Here is an 11,000-nt window from a genome sequence, read left to right on the forward strand (position 1 = left end):
ATTATAAAAAGAACTTTATGAAGAGAAATGTATGAAGAATCAGTGAGAAGTTAGAAGTACAAGATATTTTGGAAAGATTTTCCTATGTTCATTGAAGACAGAGCAAAGGAAAAGAACTAATCCTGAGAAAAAATCTTCAGTTGTTTTCAAGAGATTTTAATCATTATTTAGAGAAAATTTCAGGATTTGAGACTGAGTTTTCAGAAGAGTGAATAGGAATCAATAATCGATATTTTGAGGGCATGAGGTAACTTTGGAAGTGACATTGGTCATACTATGTACTATTGTAAATAGTACATATATAGTTATTATTTCTCATTTGTTAATAAATTATATATGTTTAGTAATCTTATCACTGATAAAAGATCAACAAGACTATTAGTAGAATAAGAGGCTTCATTGAATTTAATGAATTTGAGTTGGAGATGCAAACTAATTAATGAAAGGAGATGGCAAATTTATTAATGAGAAATTATCCAGCATATCCCCAGATCACTATAGAGCACAGCATTAATAAATTAGACATATAGCAATGAGTCCAGTGGAGGTCAGAGAGAAAAAATGATTTACAAGTGAGTATGAACCAAATCCTGTAACATATTTGCTAAAAGTGAATTAGTGATAACATGGAGATATATATATATATATATATATATATATAATACATATATATATATTCCCTCCAATGTTACAGATTGCAATTTATCTCATCTATGACATCTTTTGCAATTATTATCCATAGAAACTCCACAGAGGATTTGCTCAATTTGTTGGAAACCTTTCTCTTGATTCCTGTATTACTGATTGTGTTGCATGATTACCTCATCTCCTTTTCTAGTTATAAAAAGGACCATAAGCAAAATTCTTCATGCCAAGAAAAATTTTATTTTGAAGAGGTGATGGACAATTTGTCCCATTAGAGCATGACCACACAAGAAAGAAGTAGTTAATACCCAGAGAGTCTTACCTGTGTTTAACAATTCTTGATCAACCAAACCACAGAAGAGAAGCAGGGTAGAAAGGAGATGCAGCTGAGGTAAGGTAAGGCAGGCTCTAGAAGAGGAGCACAATGGTTAACATTAGGAGTAATGGACCTGGGAACAAGCAAAAGGGCAAGTATTACTGCCAATACAAAAGACTCTGAGATGGGACAGGTGAAAGACCATGAGAAGCAGGAATGACTTAAAAGATCAAACACCACACTTGGAATAAGACCGACCTTGATTTTCAGGGGTGGAGATCTTCCAGTCCAAAGGTCATGGTAGTCTGAAATTGCCAAGGCAATTGGAGGCAGGACTCAAAATTCAATAAATTTAGGAGCTTTTTAGGGATGAATTTATTAAATATTCAAAAAAATATAGCCCATAAATGATGTCATCAATATCCAAAAGGTCCTTGGCAGAGAAAAGGTTCCCCACTCCTGGAATTCTGCTTTAGACACAAATTAACTATTTGTCTGTGGGCAGGTCACCTAAACTGCTGTACCTTAGTTTCCTCTACTATAAAATGAGGGTGTTGGATTCAGTGGCCTCTGAAGTTTCTTTCATTATGTCCCACAGCCTCTCACAAATCATGAACCCTGATCAAATCTACACTATCATTGATTGACATACCCCATCCAGAAATAATCTATTTCCTTATGACTACACTTACCATCCAGGGAACTTTTCAAGTCAAAATACCCTTCCCTAATCACTATTTCCCTTTCATATACAGTCTATTACATTAAGCTATAAACTCCTTGAGGACAGGGACTGCTTTTACTATTAATATTTATATCCCCAATATTTATAACTCAGTATTTGGAACATGGTAAGCATTTAAAGAAGGTTTTTTTTCATTTATTCATTCATTCATAGTCAGGCAAAATACATTTTTCATCAATTTAATTTTTCCTCTGTGGACTATTAAATTGATTTCCTTTGAATTATCATGAATCTCATTGAGGAGGCCCTATGATGTTCTGGGACTTAAAGCAAATAGCACTATATCATCCACAAAGAGAAACATCTGGAAGAGCTTCCCATCTGTTTAGAATCATTTTCCAATGTGCAGGACATCATCCATGACTGTAGTGAACATCTTTAGTAAACATATATCTTCCTGTTTTATATCTTGTTTAACATTTGTTCACCATGGTCCAAAACTATAGGGTCTAGGTTTAATCAAGAGGTTACTTCAAAAATCATTCTCAATAAACTATTTTGTTCCCACCAAAAGTTGTTCCTGGCAAATATCAGAATATAGCCTATCTAGGTCCTCATGGATATGTATAAAAGGATCCCTAGATACCACTCAAAAATTCAGGGTTACAATCTATAGGTCAGGTGCCTTTGTTTCACCCCATAAAAAAATGTAAGAAGAACATAATATTCTCACAGCAGTCCTAAACAATCCTCTGGTGGTCTCCCCAACTTAGGAAAAATTGAAGCCTATGAATCCAACTGGGACAGAGATAAAGGAAAGAGGGCTATGAATGGAATCCTGGGCATAAGCCTATGGAAATCAGAAATTTGGTTATAGATATTTCACATAGTAGGAGGAAATGAGCAACCAGAAGAAAGATGATAGGAAGGTGGGAAAAAAGTCTGCTTGCCCAAGATTCTCAGTACCCTCCCCTCAGCAATTTCCTAAGTGACTATTACTCAACCCCTTCAGTCAGCCCCTTGGACTCAACCTAGGGATCAAAGAGAGCAGTTTAGAAAATAGGCTAGATGAAAAGATCATGAAAAAGGGTAAAAACATCACTTGTACAAAAATATTCATAGCAGCCCTGTTTGTGGTGACAAAGAATTGGAAATTGAGTGAATGTCTAGCAATTGGGAAATGAAGCAAATTGTCATATATGTATGTTATGGAACACTATTGTTCTATTAGAAACCAGGAGGGATGGGAATTCAGGGAAGCCTGAAAGGATTTGCATGAACTCATGCTGAGCAAGATGAGCAGAACCAGAAGAATAATGTACACCCTAACAGCAACATGGGATTGATGATAAACCTTTAATGGACTTGCTTATTCCATCAGTGCAACAATCATGGAGAATACCATCTGTACCCAGAGAAAGAACTGTAGAGTTTAAACAAAGACCAAAGACTATTACCTTTTTTAAAAAAACATTATCTTATTATGTAATTTTACTATCTCTTATACTTTATTTTTTTCCTTAAAGATGTGATTTCTCTCTCATCACATTCAACCTAGATCAATGTATACTATGGAAACAATGTAAAGACTAATAGACTGCCTTCTGTGGGGGGTGGAGGGAGGGAAGTGAGATTAAGGGGAAAAATTGTAAAATTCAAAATAAATAAATTTATTTTTAAAAAGAAAGTGAAAATAAGCTAGAGAAAAGATATGATATTAAGAAATACATAATATGCCACAAAGAGATCATAAAAAAGGGGGAAGACCCATATACATAAAAATATTTTGGCAGCTCTTTCTATAGTGGCAAAGAATTGGAAACTGAGGGGATGCCCATCTCTTGGGGAATGACTGAACAAGTTATGGTATATGAATGTTATGGAATTCTATTGTTCTATAAGTAATCATGTGTGACCTGACATTAGAAAAGCTTGTAAAGACTTGCATAGGGGTGGCTAGGTGGCATAGTGGATAAAGCACCAGCCCTGGAATCAGGAGTACGTGGGTTCAAATCCTGTCTTAAGACACTTACCTAGCTGTGTGGCCTTGGGCAAGCCACTTAACCCCATTTGCCTTGCAAAAACCTAAAAAAAAAAAAAAAAAGACTTTCATGAACTGATGCTGAGTGAAGTTAGCAGAACCAAGAGAATATTGTACATATTAATAGCAACATTGTGAGATAGATCAATAAAAAGTGAAAAAAATAAGCACATTATAACAAGAACACCTTAGAAAAGTAGGTACAGTAATTCATAAAAGACAGAAAAATTAAATGAACATTGGTTATTCATAACAAAAAGGAAATAAAAAGAAATATCAAAAATTACTACATACAAATATGTAATTAAAAAACTTAGAATTAAAAGGAAGTTGGTTAATATCCACAATATAAAATACCTAAATTAATAACAATTAATAGAGATTTTAAAAAACTTAACCTAAGGAAATAAAATTGAATGAGCAATAAATGAACTACTAAAGGAAAAGAAACCTTGGGCTAGATGGATTTACACTAGAATAGTTTAACTATTCAAAGTTCAGTTAATACCTATGCTACAAAAATTGAATGGGGTGGGAGATGGCTAGATGGTGCAGTGGATAGAGCACCTCCTGAACTCAGGAGGACCTGAGTTCAAATCCGACCTCAGACACTTAATAATTACCTAGCTTTGTGACATTGGGCAAGTCATTTAACCCCAATGCCTTGCCAAAAAGCAAAAACAAAAACAAAAAAGAAATTTGAACTGGGGATATTAAGAACAAACAAGTAAAACAATCATACTCCCAGAGCTTTCCTTCAAATAAGGGAACAAAATACATATAGAGGGATGATGATAGTCAGGGAGGAATATTTTGGACAAAAAAGTGCCTGGATTAACAGGAACATTTATGGCTATGTTCTTACCAGAAATGATGGTTTTAATTTAATTACTATTCTCTGAACTAAAATTGGAGGTAGAGGGGGAAGAGATGGAGTTGGAATGTACAGGGTCAGTACTATGGCAGAGGTGTCCAGGAAGTAGAGTATGGACTTGAGACCAGGCAAAATAAGGTGAAATTTCACCAATCAGAACACAGAGTCACAAGGACAGGTTTTAGGTGGAAGAGAAGGCTTCAGCACTAGGAGGTAGACATGAGGAGACTACAATATATTCATTAAACAATCCATTATGACAAAGTTGGACTCATACCAGGGATATAAAGATAGTTCAGCATCAGGAAAACAATTAGAATAATTAATTATATAAACCATAAAAATGACAAAACTCACATGATTTGTTCAATAGATTCAGAAAAGGCCTTTGGCAAAATAAAGCAGTCATTGATTTATGTTTTAAAAACCTAAAAAAGCCTGGTAGGATTTTAATATGATCAAAAATATATATATACATAAAATCAAGAGCTTATTTTGTTCAGAAAGGAGAAATACTAGAAGCTCTCCAAGACAAATAAGTGTGTTCCCTCTTCCCACTGTTATTTTATATACCTTTTAAAAAAGGCTTATTATAATGATAAGAAAGCAAAAGTAAAGGTACAAACATCAATAAAGATGAGATAATTATCTCTATTGACAGATGATATGCTGCTGTACTTTAAATCAATTAAGTATTTATTAAATACCTACTATGTGTATTAAGTACCTACTATGCTAGATTGGGGAATACAAGAATTAATTCCTTCTATTGAGATTAAGTTCTAATGTGAAAGACAAGTACATATACAAAAATACATAGGACAAAATTAAAAAACACACAGTTTATGTATGTATGCATATATAGGTATTGCTCTTCAGTTGTTTTTGTCCAGCTCTTCATAACCCCATTTGGGATTTTCTTGGCAAGTATACTGGAGTGGTTTGCCATTTCCTTATCCAGTTCATTTTACATATGAGGAAAATGAGGCAAAGAAGATTAAGTGACTTACCCAGGGCCACACAGCTAGGAAGTGTCTGATGCTGGACTTGAACTCAGATCTTCCTGACTCCTAGCGCTCTATCCATTGTGCCACTAACTGCCCTCTGTATATGTATGTGTATGTGTATATGGATGTTTATACATATAGATGCACACACAAAGTAGTTAATTAAGGTGATTGTCCTTTGTTTTCAAAAAAGACCATGACTTTAGGGAGGTGATACTATAACAAACAAGTGAATTAATTTTGGGTGAGGGGGATGCTATGCTAAGTCACCAACTTCACGATCTCCTCCAGAACCATCTGGGTCCCGTGGCCAGATATGAATCAAGACAACTGGAGATGACCCTGGATTTAGGGCAATAGGAATTAAGAGATTTGTCCAAGGTCACACAGCTAGTAAGTATCTGAAGCTGCATTTGAACTCAGGAGCCAGGGCCTTACCCATAGTACCATATAGATGTCCTAATTACAAGGTAGTTTAGGATGAAGGGTCCTAGCTTTTGAGGGAGTCAGGAAAGCCTTCATGCAGAAAATGGTACCTGAGCTATATTTGAAGAATAAGAGAAAGCCTGTGAGTCAAAAGGATGGAGAGCATTCCAGAAAGGGGGTTGGCAAGCCAAAAAATACAGAGATGGGGAAATAGAGTATCATGTGTATAAGAGCAACAGAGAGGACAGTTAGTATAACAGAGTATGGAAAAAGAAGTCATGTCTAATTAGGCTGCAAAGGAATATAGGCACCAGATTGTGAAGGGCTTTAAAAAGCTAAACAAGAAAGATAGAGCTGGATAGCCCAATGAATAGAGAACTGAGCCTGGAGTCCAGAAGACCTAAGTTCAAATACAACCTCAGACATTTCCTAGCTGCAGGACTCTGGACAAGTCACCTTTCTTAGCTTCAGTTTCATTATGTGTAAAATGGGGGTAAAAATAGTACCTCTCTCCCAGAATTATTGTAAAGCTCAAATGAGATAATATTTATAAAGCATTTAGCATAGTATTATTATTGCTCAGCCATTTCAGTAATGTTCAAACCCATTGGGGTTTTCTCAACAGATACTAGATGGCTTGCCATCCAGCACATTATACAGATGGGGAAACTGAGACAAACAGGATTAAGTGACTAGCCTAGGGTCACACAGCTATTAAGTATCTGAGGCCAAATTTGAACTCAGGAAGATGAGCCAAGCCTTGTGCTCCATTCACTATGGCCTAGAGACAGTAGGAAGTTATTAAAGATGGTTGAGTGGGGAAGAGTTACAGCTTATACATGTCATTTGTCCTTCATTTTTGAAAAGGACCAATGACATCATAGGGTGATGTTGGATTTAAGTGAGGCAGATTTGCACAAAGTAGCCAACTTCACTCACTTTTTCAGAGTCATTGTGACTGTGTCAAAACAAAGTCAAGACTACTGACTATGACCCAGGATGCAGGGACTGATCTTGGCCTTCCAACAGCGTCTGCTTCAATCAACTTCATAGCTTTGGAACAAATTGTTTTCATCTTCTGGGGGAAATGTTCATTTGCTTGGGGTAGATAACTAACTCACCCACCCACAGGTTTGAAGCCTATTTTCAACCTGGTTTAACCCAAGATGATTTACCAGGATGTGACCACTGATAATACCACAGCTCCTTGAAGCCATGGGTAAGAGTTGGGTAATAGGTGGTCACCAAAGATGGATGAGCAGCCCTGGAAAATTGTCAGCAAAACCTCACACTAGAGGCACTAGTCCTCCTAAACACCCATACACCCCAGTTTATCCTAGAGACAACAGGAAGCTACTAGAGATGATTGAGTAGTAGAGTGACAGAGTCAGATCTGTGCTTAAGGAAAATTAGTTTAGCAGAAGTGTAGAGGATGGACCAGAGTGGAAAGAGATGAAACAGGGATACAACTGGAGAGTCTAAGCTAGGTAAAGTCTAAGCTAGATGCGTCTAAACTAGATATGCTACATGAAAAATGAAGAAGGTCTGGGCCCATGTGGTAACTGTGTAGAAGGGATAGGTTACAAGAGATAATGTGAAGATAGGAATGGCAAGAGTTGGCAGCTGATTGACTGTCTGAAATATAGGAAATTGATTGGGAGTCCAGGATAATGCCAAAATTATGAGCCTAAGATAATGGAAAAATGAAAGTGCCTTTGTCAGAAATGGGGAAGTTTGGAAGAGAAGTAGGTTTGGGAGGAAAGATAATTAGTTCCATTCTAAAGTGGTTGATAGTAAAATAGTTGAAATATCTAATAGACAATTCCTGGGGCAAACAAGAAGGTTAGGGAGAGAATGGAACTGGATTTATAGATTCAGAAATCATCTACCTAAAGATAACAGTTAAACCCACAGGAACTAATAAGAGGGAAGATTGAGGGGGCAGAGCCAAGATGACGACAAGAAAGGATCTAGTCTTAGTATCTCTCTGATAAAACTTCTAAACTAAGGACTCTAACTAAACTTTCAAGAGACAGAACCCACAAACGGACCCAGTGAGGCAGTTCTCCTACTCAAGGTAACCTGGAAAAGAGCAGAAAGGCTCTGCTCCCCAGGGTCGGAGAGGCGGCCTGCCAGAGGGGTGGCCTGCCAGAGCCAAAGAACTTCAGCCTCCCGGGGGCAGCCCCAGGGCCCTGGGAGTCTCCTGAGCTACACCCCAGGGAGCACCGGGCACAAAGTGGGAGGACAGCGGGGGACCTCTGCCAGAGCAAGCACGTGGAGCCCAGCCCTCAGGGCACACAGCGAGCAGCTTGGTTTTTCAGCAGCCCAGATCCAGAAACAGAAGCAGGCGGTGCCAGTAAACAGGAGCCTCCAGGGCATGAGCCCATTGAGCTGAGGGAGGGGAGTGAAGAGACTGCAGAGCTCTGTCCTCCGCTTCTGGAACAGGATTCTGGGGCTCTGACCACATTCAGATCCTGATCACAGTCTAGGCCCTCCCCATAAAACAGCAGGGCCCCCCCCCACCTCGGCCCTGTGGAAGAGGGGGGGTGCATATGGTCATTCACATACCAGGAGGGAGGACAGAGCCTCACACACTGAGACCCTTGTGGGAGTGTCCCAAAAGCTCAGGAAGCACCCCAAAACCAGGCACAGGCTGGGAAAATGAGCAAGCAGAGAAATAAGAGGAACACCATTGAGAAATATTTTACAAATGAGCCCAAGAAGGATCAAAATACTCAGTCTGAAGATGAGGAAGCACAAGTTCCTACATCTAAAGATTCCAAGAAAAACAGAAATTGGGCTCAGGCTATGACAGAGATCAAAAAAGACTTTGACCTTTCCGGCACCTTCGGACACGTGTAGCGGAGGAAAATGGGCGCCGTGGCGAGCAGAAGGCAGAGCCTCAGCTTGTGCCTCACGAGCAGATCTTTGCCACATGGTATTAGACCTGATACAAAAGAAGTTTGTTTATTTACCAAAGATGAATCCAATTTAACTTCAGAACAGACAGAAAATTTCTACAAGCAGCTTTTGAAAAAGAAGGGAATTACAAGCATTACTGAGGTCATTCCATACAAAAGGTTAAAACAAGAATATAAACCTTATGAAGCTAAGCGACGCCTTTTGGGCAGTTATGACCTTTTCCTTGCTGACCAAAGAATTAGATGACTTTTACCCTCACACATAGGAAAGCATTTCTATCATAGAAAGAAAGTACCTTTATCAGTAGACCTCACGACTAAAAATTTGTCAGAACGCATCAATAGAATTATCCAGGGAACTTCATTACCGGTCACCAATCATGGTTGTGGCAATACATCACGTGTGGGTCACACAGGAATGCCTGTAGATCAACTAGTGGAAAATATTGTTCCTGCTATAGACGTGATTTCAAAAAAGTTTCCAGAGAAATGGGAGAGTGTAAAAGTTCTACACCTGAAAACAGAAAAATCTCTTTCCCTTCCAATCTTTTCTTCATTTGTCTCCCATTTGGATTCTCAGAAAAGTAAGAAGCTAAAGCAAGGCAAAAAAGTGGCCACCAAGGCTGCCCAGACTGCAGTGAAATCTAAAAGTAAATGTCCTTTGGATGGCCATGAACTAGAGGCAGAAAAGGAAGATAAAGCTGAACCTGATTTTGAGGATGAGATTCCACAACTAGTCCCTATTCAAGCAACACCTCAGAAGTGCCCAAAGAAAGCAGCCCTAAAAAAGGAGTCTACAGGAGAGAGTCTCAGTGCTGAAACCCACAAGCTAAAACTCATCTTGGAAAGAGAGAAGCCTCCAAAGCTCTAGAGACTCCAGAACAGATTAACACAGGTTCCATGAAGTTGAAGAAGACCCCAGCTAGTGGCAAAAGTAAGAAACCTACAATCAATTCCGCAAAAAACTTGAGAAAGTGAGTAATTCCTCAGTAGAGGTTATACCCTGCATTAGACTCCTGCGAAGTTAAGAGGTCACTTACTGCTCATAACAAAGTAGGGAAAATTGAATGAATTTAAAATGAAGTCTCTTTCTACTTGCTTTTCTAGTTACTTCGCACAGTGGGGGAAAAAATGGTTTTCAATACCATATCACCGTTTCAATTACCTTAATACGTTGTAGCTTTTGTTCTTGAGCCAGTCTTATGAAGTGTTTAAAATGTCTATTCTACTTGTTTTCTTGCAATGTTATTTAAACTTATTACTGAAAGTTTATTGTCGGATATGATGCATTTGTTCACTGTACTAATAACTTAAAATAATCTAGTCATTCATCAAGGTGATCAGAGAATTAACAAAGGTTAAAGGTTAAAGAATTCTGTTTGCAAAGTTTTTTCCCCCTTTCTCCAATTCTTTATTCCTTCCTTACAACCAAACAAGTCTGTAGAGTTAAGTTAGTATATTCAGAATAGACTAGATCTATTGGCTGATAATACAGTTTTGGCTTTGATTTTTCATTAAACAGTAAAAATTCATTATGTTTACATTCTTAGAGCTTTCACTGTTTTTGATTGAAATCAAAATCAGGAAAATAATTTTATGTTCATTCATTTCATTTTATTTTTCTTTGACAGTCCCAGTAAAAAGGTTATTTTAAAGAATTTCCACAGGCAAGCCACTTAACCCTGTTTGCCTTTCAAAAACCTTAAAAAAAAAAAAAAAAGAATTTCTACTCAAGAATAATTTCTCAATTAGGCATAGTTTATAGGTAACAAAATAAAAAAAATTCAAAATAATGAAAGAACTACTATGAAATTTAGACAGTTGCTGTAAAATTTCTTCGGTGTATCAAAAAACTCATGACAGTATGTTTTTCGTCAATATAATGTACTTATATTTTTCATTTTTGTTTTAAGACTTTTCTAAATAAACATAATTGAACAAGAAAAAAAAAGACTTCAAAAATCAAATGAGGGAGTTAGAAGAAAAACTGTGAAAAGAAAGGAGAGAGATGCAGGAAAAACATGAAAATGAAGTCAGCAGCTTTGTCAAGGAAATCCAAAAAAATGCTGAAGAAAATAGCATGCT

The 11,000-nt window shown here is 37.4% G+C and overlaps 1 pseudogene; it reads left to right on the plus strand.

Moving 5' to 3' along the window:
* The first annotated feature begins 8,865 nt into the window (after positions 1–8,865).
* LOC141522894 (ribosomal L1 domain-containing protein 1-like) lies at positions 8,866–10,035 on the plus strand (annotated as a pseudogene).
* The last annotated feature ends 965 nt before the right edge of the window (positions 10,036–11,000 follow it).

This window comes from Macrotis lagotis, chromosome 4 (genome assembly GCF_037893015.1).
Source record: "Macrotis lagotis isolate mMagLag1 chromosome 4, bilby.v1.9.chrom.fasta, whole genome shotgun sequence".
Classification (NCBI taxonomy): Eukaryota; Metazoa; Chordata; class Mammalia; order Peramelemorphia; family Peramelidae; genus Macrotis; species Macrotis lagotis.